This window comes from Schistocerca cancellata, chromosome 10 (assembly GCF_023864275.1).
Source record: "Schistocerca cancellata isolate TAMUIC-IGC-003103 chromosome 10, iqSchCanc2.1, whole genome shotgun sequence".
NCBI classification, from domain to species: Eukaryota; Metazoa; Arthropoda; class Insecta; order Orthoptera; family Acrididae; genus Schistocerca; species Schistocerca cancellata.
Window position 1 is genome coordinate 167,355,059 of NC_064635.1, and position 13,867 is coordinate 167,368,925.

Here is a 13,867-nt window from a genome sequence, read left to right on the forward strand (position 1 = left end):
TACTTGCGTACTATGAAACACATCTATTATTTTGTTGTTGCGGTTGTGGTCATCACTCCATATACTGGTTTGATGCAGCTCTCCATGCTACTCTATCCTGTGCAAGCCTCTTCATCTCCTAGTAACTACTGCAACCTACCTACTTCTGAATTTCTGAACATATTCATCTCTTGGTCTCCCTCTACGATCTTTCCCTCCATGCTCCCCTCCAATACTAAATTCTTGTTCCCTTGATGCCTCAGAACGTGTCTTACCAACCAGTCCCTTCTTTTAGTCAAGATATGATACAAATTTCTCTTCCCTCCAATTCTATTCAGTCTAATCTTCAGCATTCTTCTGTTGCACCACATTTAGAAAGCTTCATTTGTCATCCTGGCTAAACTATTTATCGTCCATGTTCCACTTCCATGCATGGCTACACTCTATACAAATAGCTTCAGAAAGGACTTCCTGACAAATCTATACTCGATGTTGACAAATTTCTCTTCTTCAGAAACGATTTTCTTGCCATCGGTAGTCTATGTTTTACTTCCTGACAAATCTATACTCGGTGTTGACAAATTTCTCTTCTTCAGAAACGATTTTCTTGCCATCGGTAGTCTATGTTTTATATCCTCTCTTCTTCGACTATCATAAGTTATTACGCTTCCCAGATAGCAGAACTCAGTTACTACTTCCTCATTTCCTAATCTAATTCTATCAGCAGCACATGATTTATTATGAATACATTCTGTTATTCTCGTTTTACTCTTGTTCACGTTCCTTTCAAGACACTGTCCATTCCGTTCAACTGCTCTTCCAGGTCCTTTGCTCTCTCTGATAGAATTAAATTTTCGTCGGCAAACCTAAAAGTCTTTATTTCTTCTTCATGTATTTTAATTCCTGCTCCAAATTTCTCTTTTGTTTCTTTTACTGCTTGCTCGTTACACAGATTGAATAACACCGGGAAAGGCTACAACCCTGTCTCCCTCCCTTTTCCATCACTGCTTCCCTTTCGTGCCCCACCACTCTTATAAGTGCCATTTGATTTCTGTATAAATTGTGAATAGTCTTTAGCTCACTGCATTTTACCCCTGCCACATTCAGAATTTGAAAGAGAGTATTCCAGTCAACATTGTCAAAAGCGTTCTGTAAGTCTAAAAATGCTAGAAACGTAGGTTTGCCTTTTCTTAACCTGACTTCAAGGTTAAGTAGTAAGGTCAGTATTGCCTCGCGTGTTCCAACATTTCCATGGCATCCAAATTGATCTTCCCCGAGGTCGGCTTCTAGCAGTTTTTCCATACATTACTAATTTAAACATTTACGTGAGGATAATTAATGAAAACAGACTTTCGTAAACGTTGCACAAAAATTAAGTATATGCATATACAGACTTAAGCGCCGGCTGAAAATTTGTACCCAAGGGGAAATTCGATTTCAGGTCGGTTACTTACCAGCGATATCCAGGAACTACTGCGCCACGCTGGTAAAGTGGCTTCCCACATTACCCTAGGACGCCTTCTTCCTCAATTCACATTCCTGTGCCATGCTGTTCTAGTTTAGGTGGAGCACCAGGTATGCTGAGGCGTGAATGAGAACTTTGGATTGAGGAGGGAGGCGTGCTAGGGTAGGCGGAGCAGTTTTCCTAGCGAATCGAAAACCTGGGTTCGAATCCCAGCCTTGGTGTATATTGTCACTAAACGATTCAGTCTGCATTGCACATCATAGACGTTTGAGATTTGAAAAGGTCTCTAGAACCATACAGTTTCATCTGAAAATTTAGTTATCTTTACCTTAACAGGCAAAGTATTCTCATAATAAGTTGGCCAGAAACAAAAGCGGTTTAACTCTTGCTTTTATGCTTTTAAAATTAAAAATACTGTGAGGTAAAATTCACGCAAACAACTCTCTTACAGTCTGAAAATGCGAGGACAAAGTATGTCTAATATTCTAGGACGATTTTGGCGAGAAAAAGAAATAACCTTCTGGCCGTTGAGAACTCGCGGGAGGATGCTGAAAATGTCGCGCACCGTGCATGCATCGTAGCGTAGCTGAATTTACAGGTGTAATTTAAAATTAATTCCCGGCCTGATGTATCACAATTGATTGGTATCAAATTGTGTGTCTCGTCTTCCCCTACACCAGTATGGTGCGTTGTAAACAGTTATCGTTTACACTCTGTATATTAAGGGATGTAAGAAAATGGTCTATTACTCACTGAACGACCGTTGAAACATGTTCGTAAGTTAACGGATGAAGGAAGTTTACAACAAGTTTTATTAATGAAGATGTCTCTAATTTTCCTTCATCGCTGCAGCGATTTAGTGGCACAGTAATCTCATTAATGAAATGCCTTTAAAACCGACCAATAGGCTATTTTCCTTCGTTAAACATGTGGTTCGAGGCGTTGTTATTAGGAGTGATCAAATGATTCAAATTGCATTTATGTTTATTTTTCAAAAAACATATCTTATTTTTAGGTAATGAAAGCTGAAAAATCATTAAATATGAAGACAAAATAAATCTCGGGTGAACAGACTGGTTTGAGTGTGCATACGACACAATATTTCGGCAATCAACCACGTTGCCATCATCAGGTGCACTGATTGAAAAATCACATTAAATATCAAGATTTAGTCACGTGATAGAAAAGGATTTGTTACTGGCTGAAGCTCTGGTGTCGTCACAGACTAGGTGTAAGATGAAGCTATACCTGAGTCACGGAAGTGTTAGCTGAAGTTAATAGGTTTTTCCATACTTTCTCTCCAAAAGGTTCAACTATTTAGTGATGGAAAACTCATTTACAACTTTTAAGTAACAATAGGAAGGAATTTTGTGAACTCTTCTAGTGGGAACATCACGAAAATTGATGCTTTTATGCTCCGGTCATTTAGAACGGCGATATGTGCAAGGGCGGACATTCTTTTCCCTGTTCCCTGCAACATCACTAAACACGCTGAAAACTAAAGAATTTAGGAGCTTTGGCAAATGGATCCGTATCTTATCTGTAGATTGCAAACTGTCTGTCATGAAATACGACCCAACTCAGAATCAAATTACTGGCGAATCTTAATCCTGACATCCGCTACATAAGATACTCACAGGAGAAAAAACGGTAGAAACATACGCTCTGTGGCGCAACGGATAGTGCGTATGACTAGGGAGCAGCAGAACATCTGGAAGGGTCATAAATTTTTAAAAGTTTTACACGAATATGAAAATAATACCCACACACAATTTTTTATGGCACTTGAACTGATTATGTCATGTATGACAATGTGTGCATAATCTACACTGCAGTTTTAAGAGTCGAATGATATGTAAAGGAAGCAGTAATTTGGAAGGGAGTGAGACAGGATCGTAACTTATCCGAGTACCAAGCACGTAATGTAAATTATGTAAAGAAATCAAGTAGAAACCTAGAAAGGTAACCACAGTTCCGGAAGAGGAAATAAGAAAAATTGCGATATGCTGATGACATCTGTAATTCGGTCAGAGACACTAAGGAACTTGCAAGATGAGCTGTATGAATACTATTTCGATAAGCTTTTAAATAAACAAAAGGTAATTAAATGTCCTAGAGCTAAGTAATGCAGTGCTCAGCAAATTACTTTATGATATGAGTTACATTATTTAGACAGCAATATAACTGATTATGCCCGAAGCAGAGTGCATATAAATTGCAGACTGCCAGTAGCAACAGATGTGTTTCTGACAATGAAATATGGCTGACAGGGGAACATTTCCAAGTGTCAATAAACTATCATGACAAACTTTGCGGGTGCGTACTGGGAGTAAAATAATGCAATACGCATATTTGTTTGCACTCAGTTTCACTTTTAAGGGGTAAAACACATCCCAAAATGTAATCTGGAGTATTAGGTTTGGAGGGAATACCTTCGATACGAAGATATGTCAAAAGGTTTTCTCACATAAAAGTTGATGTGTAATTAGCTTTCTTGAAAACTGTATAATCGAATTTTCCCAATTTTAAAAATTTGTAAAATACTTTACCCCATTAATAAATTTCGAAATATGTAAACGTTTGTTCTTTGCCAGATATATTACGTGAAGAAATTATGTTCATTTTACGTGCATGATGTAAGAAATAGTTACGTTTTAAGCATGTATTTCGAGATGAATATTATTGCAATTATTTTATATCGTAATAATGAGTTACTTATAAGTTTCAGTTAATTATTCGCAAGTATATGAAACAGAAAATTAAAAAACATGGAAACCGTGAATGTAAAATAACAATTCAAATCATAAAACATATGTAATTAATAATGGCTCTGAGCACTATGGGACTTAACATCTGCGGTCATCAGTCCCCTAGAACTTAGAACTACTTAAACCTAACTAACCTAAGGACATCACACACATCCATGCCCGAGGCAGGATTCGAACCTGCAACCGTAGCGGTCGCACGGTTCCAGACTGAAGCGCCTAGAACCGGTCGGCCACACCGGCTGGCTGTAATGAATATAGATAATTATAACAATAATGAACGTTTCGATATTTTAATGAGTTATATTGGAAGTACTTTGACAGTACATTGTGTACACCTTATTGTCCAAAAACGGCATTTCAGACACCAGCTTTATTACACAGCTTGAAAGTTTCTTTAGTATAAGTTGTAACAAAAGTTTTAATTTTTAAAATTAATTAATGGTGGTGAGGTATTATGCAAAATTTCAAATTATTAAAAAATCCACTATACAGTTTTCAAGAACGTTAATTGCTTACCAACTTTTATATGAGAAATTTTTTTTTATATAATCGTTTCCAAGGTATTCGCTCCAAACCTAATGAACGAAAATGACTTTTGGGGTGTGTTTACCCCTCCAAAGTGAAATTTAGCACAAACGGAAAAATACATATTGTTTTATTTTGCCGCCACATAACAACCGCCAAATTTGATCAAGACCGTTTAGTGATACTTGGGAATGTTCCGTTGTAAATTTCCACTTAATTTATATATCTGGAGTTCAGCCTGAACACGAACGTGAAACGTTGACGAACGATACGCAGATGATAAATGGTTACGACAAAGACAGAAAGGAAGCTTCTGGAATATCATGTTACATGATACTGCTGAACATTTAATGGGTGGATTAGATAATTACTGAACCGAAATTGGCTAAACAGAATAAAAGAAGGAATCACTTGAGAGAGCAGATCCCGAGGCATCAACATCGTCTATAATGAACTAAGGGACTATCAATTTGTTAATATTATCGAGTCCCTATTACAATATAGACATTTTTTTGTTGTCCTCATTGGGATAAAGGGCAGATGGAGAAACCAGAAAAATGAGCTGACCCAAGGAAGCGTTTTGGCACCCTCCCTAGTTAATCTGTACACCAACGACCAACCGATGCCTAAGCATACCAAACATTTTCTATACGCGGATAACCTGGCAATTACAGTACAGGGGATGTAGAACAGAAGCTGGAGAAAGCTCTTAGACAAATGTCGGAATATTATAAAAACGACTTTCTTAAGCCAAACCCGTCCAAAACCCGAATCAGCGCGTTTCATCTTCGATCCTAGCAAGCTAACCGTAAAATTAACGTCTCTTGGAATAATACCACACTGGAGCGTACTGACAAACCAACTTACCTGGGCGTGGTGCTCGATAGATCTCTGACATACAGGTACCACTGCGAAAAGACGTGACAAAAGGTAACTGCTAGAAATAATATTCTGCGGAAACTAGCTAACAGCAAATGGGGTGTTAACCTTCCATATTAAGAACCACTGCACAAGCGTTATGCCTCTCTACAGCCGAATATGCCTCTCCATGCGAAGAAGTTCGACATAAATCTTAATGAAACATCTCGATTAACAACGGGATGCATGAAACCTGCTTCCCTACCAAAACTATGTAGAGCTGTCGGGTTTCCGAATCTCAGCTCTCCGTGAACATCACACGAATTCACAGAGAGACTCCGACTATTGACGATCGGCATCCCTTTTTTGGAAGTGAGTGTAAACCTAGGCGACTGAAATCCCGTAAAAGGTTATTAGCCACGGTAATAGAAGAACCACCAGTTGATTACTCAACTGCATAGGAAGTGCCCAGCGGATTCAGCACAAACCGGAAGACACCGAGGACACTGACTGTGGCGCTGTGCAGGATATGGAGCATCTGCTAGCCTGCCCAAACTGCCCTTATAGGTGCTGTTGTTGTTGTTGTGGTCTTCAGTCCTGAGACTGGTTTGATGCGGCTCTCCATGCTACTCTATCCTGTGCAAACTTCTTCAACTCCCAGTACGTACTACAGCCTACATCCTTCTGAATCTGTTAAGTGTATTCATCTCTTGGTCTCCCTCTACGATTTTTACCCTCCACACTGCCCTCCAATACTAAATTGGTTATCTCTTGATGTCCTACCAACCGATCCCTTCTTCTTGTCAAGTTGTGCTACAAACTCCTCTTCTCCCCAATCCTATTCAATAATTCCTCATTAGTTACGTGATCTACCTATCTAATCTTCAGCATTCTTCTGTAGCACCACATTTCAAAGGCTTCTATTCTCTTCCTGTCCAAAGTATTTATCGTCCATGTTTCACTTCCATACATGGCTACACTCCATACAAATACTTTCAGAAACGACTTCCTGACATTTAAATCTATACTCGTTGTTAACAAAACGCTTTCCTTTCCATTCCCAGTCTACATTTTATATCCTCTCTACTTCGACCATCATCCGTTACTTTGCTCCCCAAATAGCAAAACTCCTTTACTACTTTAAGTGTCTCATTTCCTAATCTAATTCCCTCAGCATCGCCCGACTTAATTCGACTACATTCCATTATCCTCGTTTTGCTTTTGTTGATGTTCATCTTATATCCTCCCTTCAAGACACTGTCCATTCCGTTCAACTGGTCTTCCAACTTCTTTGCTGTCTCTGACAGAATTACAATGTCATCGGCGAACCTTAAAGTTTTTATTTCTTCTCCATGGATTTTAATACCTACTCAGAATTTTTCTTTTGTTTCCTTTACTGCTGGCTCAATATACAGATTGAATAACATCGGGGAGAGGCTACAACCCCGGCTCACTCCCTTCCCAATCACTGCTTCCCTTTAATGTCCCTCGACCCTTATAACTGCCATCTGGTTTCTGTACAAATTGTAAATAGCCTTTCGCTCCCTGTATTTTACCCCTGCCACCTTCAGAATTTGAAAGAGATTATTCCAGTCAACATTGTCAAAAGCTTTCTCCAAGTCTACAAATGCTAGAAGCGTAGGTTCGTCTTTTCTTAATCTAGTTAAATCGTACGGTCAGTATTGCTATCCCAACGATTTATGGCTGGACGAAAAAGAAGCCCTGTACTGGGCTGAAAAATTGTGACTTTGTTTACGGACACGAAAAGGTAAAGTAAGTCATTCTGGTAATCGAGGGAAGTGTGGGAGTTAAAAGCTGTGTAGGGGGACCAGGTCTGGGTTGCCGTAAGCAGGTTCGAACGGGTGTTGCAGTTGTTGCTAAGGTCTCCAGTCTCCAGCCCAAAGAATATTGTTATGCGGCTCTCCCTGCTACTCTATCCTGTGAAAGCGTCTTCATCCCCAAATAACTTTTGCAGCCTACTGCATCTGAACCCGCTTACTATATTCATGTCTTGGTCTTTCTCTATAGCTTTTAAAAGTCACACCCCCTTCCATTCCTAAACTGACGGCTTCTTTATGCCTCAGGACGTGTCCTCTTAACTCATCACTCTTTTAGTCAAGTTGTGTCTCAAATTTCTGTATTCCTCTATTCAACTCTGTACTCCTTCATTAGTTTCTACACGTCAAATCTTCGACACTCTCCTGCAACACCACATTTCAAAAGCTTGTATATTCTTCTTGTCTGAACTATTTATCATCCACAATTGACTTCCGTACATTGGTACATTCCAAACGAATACTTTTATTAAAAAAAGTTTCCAACATATTCATTTATTTTCGCTAGTAATTCATTTTTGAGGAGTGTTTTACTTGTAACTTTCAGTCTTCGTATCGTGTTCTGTTTACTTAGGTTAGCATCAGTTATTTTACTGTCCAAACGACAAACTTGTCTACCTCTTTAGTGGCTCATTGCGTGATACAATTACGTCTGGGCTGCCTTATTTAATTCGACTACATTCTGTTATTCTTGCTTTACTTTTACACTCTAACTTATCTTAAGCACACTCTCTACTCCAATCCAACTTCTCTTCCAGTTAACTTGTCACGTATGACAGAATTGCTATGTCATTATTAATGTTCAAAGTTTTTATTTCTTCTGCCTGAACGTTATTTCCTTTTCCGGAATTGCTTCTATGTTTTAGTAACTATGCACAGTTTATAATAGCGTAAAGAGTTATATAAAACACTTGTTCCGGCTAAAGACCACCTGTTAAAACATGGGGGAAAAAACTCATATGTTTTTAAAGTAATAAAGTGACACACACACACACACACACACACACACACACACACACACACACACACTATGCGATACATTATTGGCAAGATTTTTTCGACTGCACCACTTTTAAATTTTATTGTTCCTAAGTTGTTTCAGATAGAACACATTCGGAGAAACAGTACTTTACCAGAACAATATTTCAGAAAATATGGCAGTACACATAAAATAAATGGTTTCATTTCAAAATGGAATAAGAAAATATACTGAACCTCTGCTACGGACTGGCAAGAGGTAAAGTTGCAGAAAACAACAATATGGGATTATGGGTCCGCTTTGATGCAAAACACTTTTGTTAATTTTTTATTTAATCCGCCAAACTAGTTTCAGTCACTCATATCGTCAACACCAGTGGGTTCTCTGATTCTAAAACATTATTACATGTGTACTGTTTTGTTCCAAATATTGTTTCTGTGAATAATTTCATTATACCTTGTTTATTATGTGTCACAGAAAGGATTTTACAATTGTTGCTACTGTTTTCGACATATTTTCTGCGTATCTTTCTTGCTGTTTTTCTCGGCATAGATCGTGTCATCTGCAACTGTATGAGTGGCTGCTAGTAAACAAATACAAAACATAAACTTATATGTCAGCGTTAAACACTTGGGATTGCGGTGTGTTATGGATACGGTTTTGGTGTGCACTAGATTGTTACGTATTCTATCATACTCACGTTTGTTGGACGGCTTGCAGCTAATTTTAGACGGAGAGAAACACAACTTTCGCACCTTGTTCGAGACCCAAAACATTACGCCATCTTCCTGTTAGCATGTGTCGCGAGAAATATATTGCATATTGCATATTGTGAGAAATGTATAGCACATTGCGAGAAGATTGTAGCGGGAGTTTTGAAGGCCTCTGTTCCTTATTTGCGTCACAGTGCGTGATGGGGAAGTGATTTTGTGTATGTGTGTGTGTTGCCGGAATCAGCGACAACAATTGCAAAATCATGTTGTGATATATAGTAAGTAAAATACTATGAAATTATTCAGAGAAACAAAATTTGGAACAAAATAGTTTACACATAACAATGTTTAATAAGTACGTAATTTCTGCATGTCTTATAACCAAAGAACCCATTGCTGATGGCGATATGCAGCGGTGAAACTAGTTTGGACGGATCAATAAATAACAACAGTGTTTTGCATCAGGACAGAACCATGATCACATATTGCTGTTTTTGTACGTAAACACGGACCAATGAATGAATTTCAAGATGAAATTAAACTATCAATACGATGACATCGTCACTGGAGTGTACCGACCGCATTTCTGTTGGTAAAATACATTTTTTCTCTCTCAGTCGTAAATTATATTTATTAACATATCATCGGTTTCAGTGTAAATGGAGCGTCATTATGGATAACATGTTTAGCCACGAATTACACGTCGTTATCAATGACATTATGGTATGTGGCAGCTTGCAATGTACCTACATATATAATTTGACTTTGATACATCAGAATATTTCATTACCTGAAATGGATTGAGTGCCAAATAGGAGGAACAAAGTTAGAATAGGTGGACGGTTTCAAGTACTTAGGATGCATATTCTCACAGGATGGCAACATAGTGAAAGAACTGGAAGCGAGGTGTAGCAAAGCTAATGTAGTGAGCGCTCAGCTACGATCTACTCTCTTCTGCAAGAAGGAAGTCAGTACCAAGTTATCTGTGCACCGTTCAATCTTTCAACCAACTTTGTTGTATGGGAGCGAAAGCTGGGTGGATTCAGGTTACCTTATCAACAAGGTTGAGGTTACGGATATGAAAGTAGCTAGGATGATTGCAGGTACTAGCAGATGGGAACAATGGCAGGAGGGTGTCCACAATGAGGAAATCAAAGAAAAACTTGGAATGAACTCTATAGATGTAGCAGTCAGGGCGAACAGGCTTAGATGGTGGGGTCATGTTACACGCATGGGAGAAGCAAGGTTACCCAAGAGACTCATGGATTCAGAAGTAGAGTGTAGGAGGAGTCGGGGCAGACCGAGGAGAAGGTACCTGGATTCGGTTAAGAATGATTTGAAGTAATAGGTTTAACATCAGAAGAGGCATCAATGTTAGCACTGAATAAGGGATCATGGAGGAACTGTATAAGGGGGGGGGGGGGGGGCTATGCTCCAGACTGAACGCTGAAAGGCATAATCAGTCTTAAATGATGATGATGATGATGATGGCTGAAGATGACAGTATCCGAAACCGGTAATAGTGAAGTGTAAAAGTTTTTGCTATCAAGACCGACCTGTAAAATAAAGTGCCGAAATGTAGTCACGGATGTCTTCAATTCATAAGTGGCAGCGTCGGTACTTGTGTGCGTAATGTCAGGACGTCACCGCACGTATCGCGTTTTCCCTCCCGCTCACTGCACCTATCATTTTTCCGAGCCACCTGTTGGTACCTGCGCACGTAAACTTACGCTAAATTACTCGCCTCACAGCTTCGGCAAATCGTTACCGCCCGGCATTAAGCATTTCTCCAGGGAGTCCCGAGTTTCGGGGTGGCTGGCCGCAACTTGGGCAGCTGCAACTCGCCGATTACCTGCTAGCCCTTGATCTCTGTTTCAGCCCGTCGCAGCGTAAGCTCTTGCTAATTAGTTGATGGGATGTTCGGAGTCAGCTTAATCATGAACTCCGGTAGCTTAATGCTTACTGTCGTTCGACATTGCAGCTGGATATTGTACATTCAGAATCGAGATCGATTACAATTTTCATTCCTCCTTGCTCTCTTTATATTCCCTAGGGTTTATTCCGTCTGGACCGGGGTCCGCATCTTCAGGATTTAGCAAGTCGTGTTATAACAAACCATGAGTTATTGTCATGTCCGAAGTCAACAGTAGTTTGCGATTCCACCTTCGTTTGAGTGATGTTTACTCGGATATTCGGCTACAGAGTATGACATTCATATCTTTCACATAATTATGCTACACACTGGTGCAGTTACCAAATTTTATACGTTTCCTAAATTGTCCATCACGTAATAAAATTTGGCGTGTTCCTGAGAGATAATCTTGCGCTACGTAAATTACCTCTCCTACAAATTACGCAGTACAATGACCTAATTCAAAACAGGGTATGTTCCTATGCAAACCGTAGCCGGGTTATTAATTTCTATTGATATCACTCATATCAAGTGTTACTTGTGTACTATTATTTTCCATGTTTAATTGTGTGTTGTGCGGCAAGTCTATGTTGCTTGCTCGACAATGAATTATTTTCAAATTCCAGTTGATTTTATCAGAAATATTTTAACTTCACGTAAAGTCTACATACACTACTGGCCATTAAAATTTCTACACCACGAAGATGACATGCTACAGATGCTAAATTTAACCGACTTGAATAAGTTGCTGTGATATGCAAATGATTAGCTTTTCAGAGCATTCACACAAGATTGGCGCCGGTGGCGACACCTACAACATGCTAACATGAGGAAAGTTTCCAACATATTTCTCATACACAAACAGCAGTTGACCAGCGTTGCCTGGTGAAATGTTTTTGTGATGCCTCGTGTAAGGATTAGAAATGCGTACCCTCACGTTTCCGACTTTGATAAAGGTCTATCGCGACTGCGGTTTATCGTATCGCGACATTGCTGCTCGCGTTGATCGAGATCCAATGACTGTTGGCAGAGTATGGAATCGGTGGGTTCAGGAGGGTAATACGGAACGCCGTGCTGGATCCCAACGGCCTCGTACCACTTGCAGTCGAGATGACAGTCATCTTATCCGCATCGCCGTAACAGATCGTGCAGCCACGTCTCAATCCATGAGTCAACAGATGGGAACGTTTGCAAGGCAACAACCATCTGCACGAACAGTTCGACGACGTTTGCAGCAGCATGGACTATAAACTCGGAGACCATGGCTGCGGTTACCCTTGACGCTGCATCACAGACAGGAGTGTCTGCGATGGTGTACTCAACGACGAACCTGCGTGCACGAATGGCAAAACGTCATTTTTTCGGATGAATCCAGGTTCTGTTTACAGCATCATGATGGTCGCATCCGTGTTTGGCAACATCGCGGTGAACGCTCATTGGAAGCGTGTACTGGTCTTCGCCATACTGGCGTATCGCCCGGCGTGATGCCATTGGTTACACGTCTCAGTCACCTCTTGTTCGCATTGACGGCACTTTGAACAGTGGACGCTACATTTCAGATGTTTTACGACCCGTGGCTCTACCCTTCATTCGATCCATGCGAGACCCTACATTTCAGCAGGATAATGCACGACAACATGTAGCAGGTCCTGTACGGGATTCCTGGATACAGGAAATGTTCGACTGCTGCCGTGGCCAGCACATTCTCCAGATCTCTCCCCAATTGAAAATGTCTGGTCAATGGTGCCCGAGCAACTGGCTCGTCACAATACGCCAGTCACTACTCTTGATGAACTGTGGTATCGTGTTGAAGCTGCATGGGCAGCTGTACCTTTACACGCCATCCAAGCTCTGTGTGACTCAATGCCCAGGCGTATCAAGGCCGTTATTACGGCCAAAGATGGTTGTTCTGGGTACTGATTTCTCAGGATCTATTCACCCAAATTGCGTGAAAATGTAATCACATGTCAGTTCTAGTGTAATATATTTCTCCAATTAATACCCGTTTATCATCTACATTTCTTCTTGGTGTAGTAATTTTAATGTCCAGTAGTGTATACACTGTATTTAAGACGTGACACAACCAGTAATTGCCGGCCGGAGTGACCGAGCTGTTCTAGGCGCTACAGTCTGGAGCCGCGCAACCGCTTCGGTCGCAGGTTCGAATCCTGCTTTGGGCATGGATGTGTGTGATTTCCTTAGGTTATTTAGGTTTAATTAGTTCTAAGTTTTAGGGGACTGATGACCTCAGAAGTTACGTCCCATAGGGCTCAGAGTCATCTGTACCATTTGAACCAACCAGGAATTTCGAAAGTTATTTTTCTTGACCATTAAAATTATGTATGTTACTGATCTTGAACTGTCATCTTTGTAAACATCAAAGTAGGCAATCTGTTTTATATTGTTCGTTATAGCAGAGAGACTGGATATCAAAATCATTAATTTGAAGAAGACGTATTCTGGAACATCCTGGCGTATACAAATACAACGCATCATATGGAAAAAAGTTTCTATGTGAAGAGTTAATATTAGTAAACGGGATATCTGAATATTCTACAACCGGCTACAACCCTTCTTGCGTGGACGGGGTCAATTTTGTATTTTATTTTCAAGTGGAAACTCCAAAATTTTTATTGCATATCCGGATTCTACGCCAGAAAATGCGTACAGTTTACTCAAACCATTGTTTCCCACTCGTGGTAGATAGATCTATAATCGACTAATACCACGTGTGCTTGTTTATGCAATTAAGAACCATCGCTTTCAAGTCTACATATCATTTGCGATCTAAATGTAAACTTTTGTTCTGCAACGGTTGGTATTTGTGTTCGAA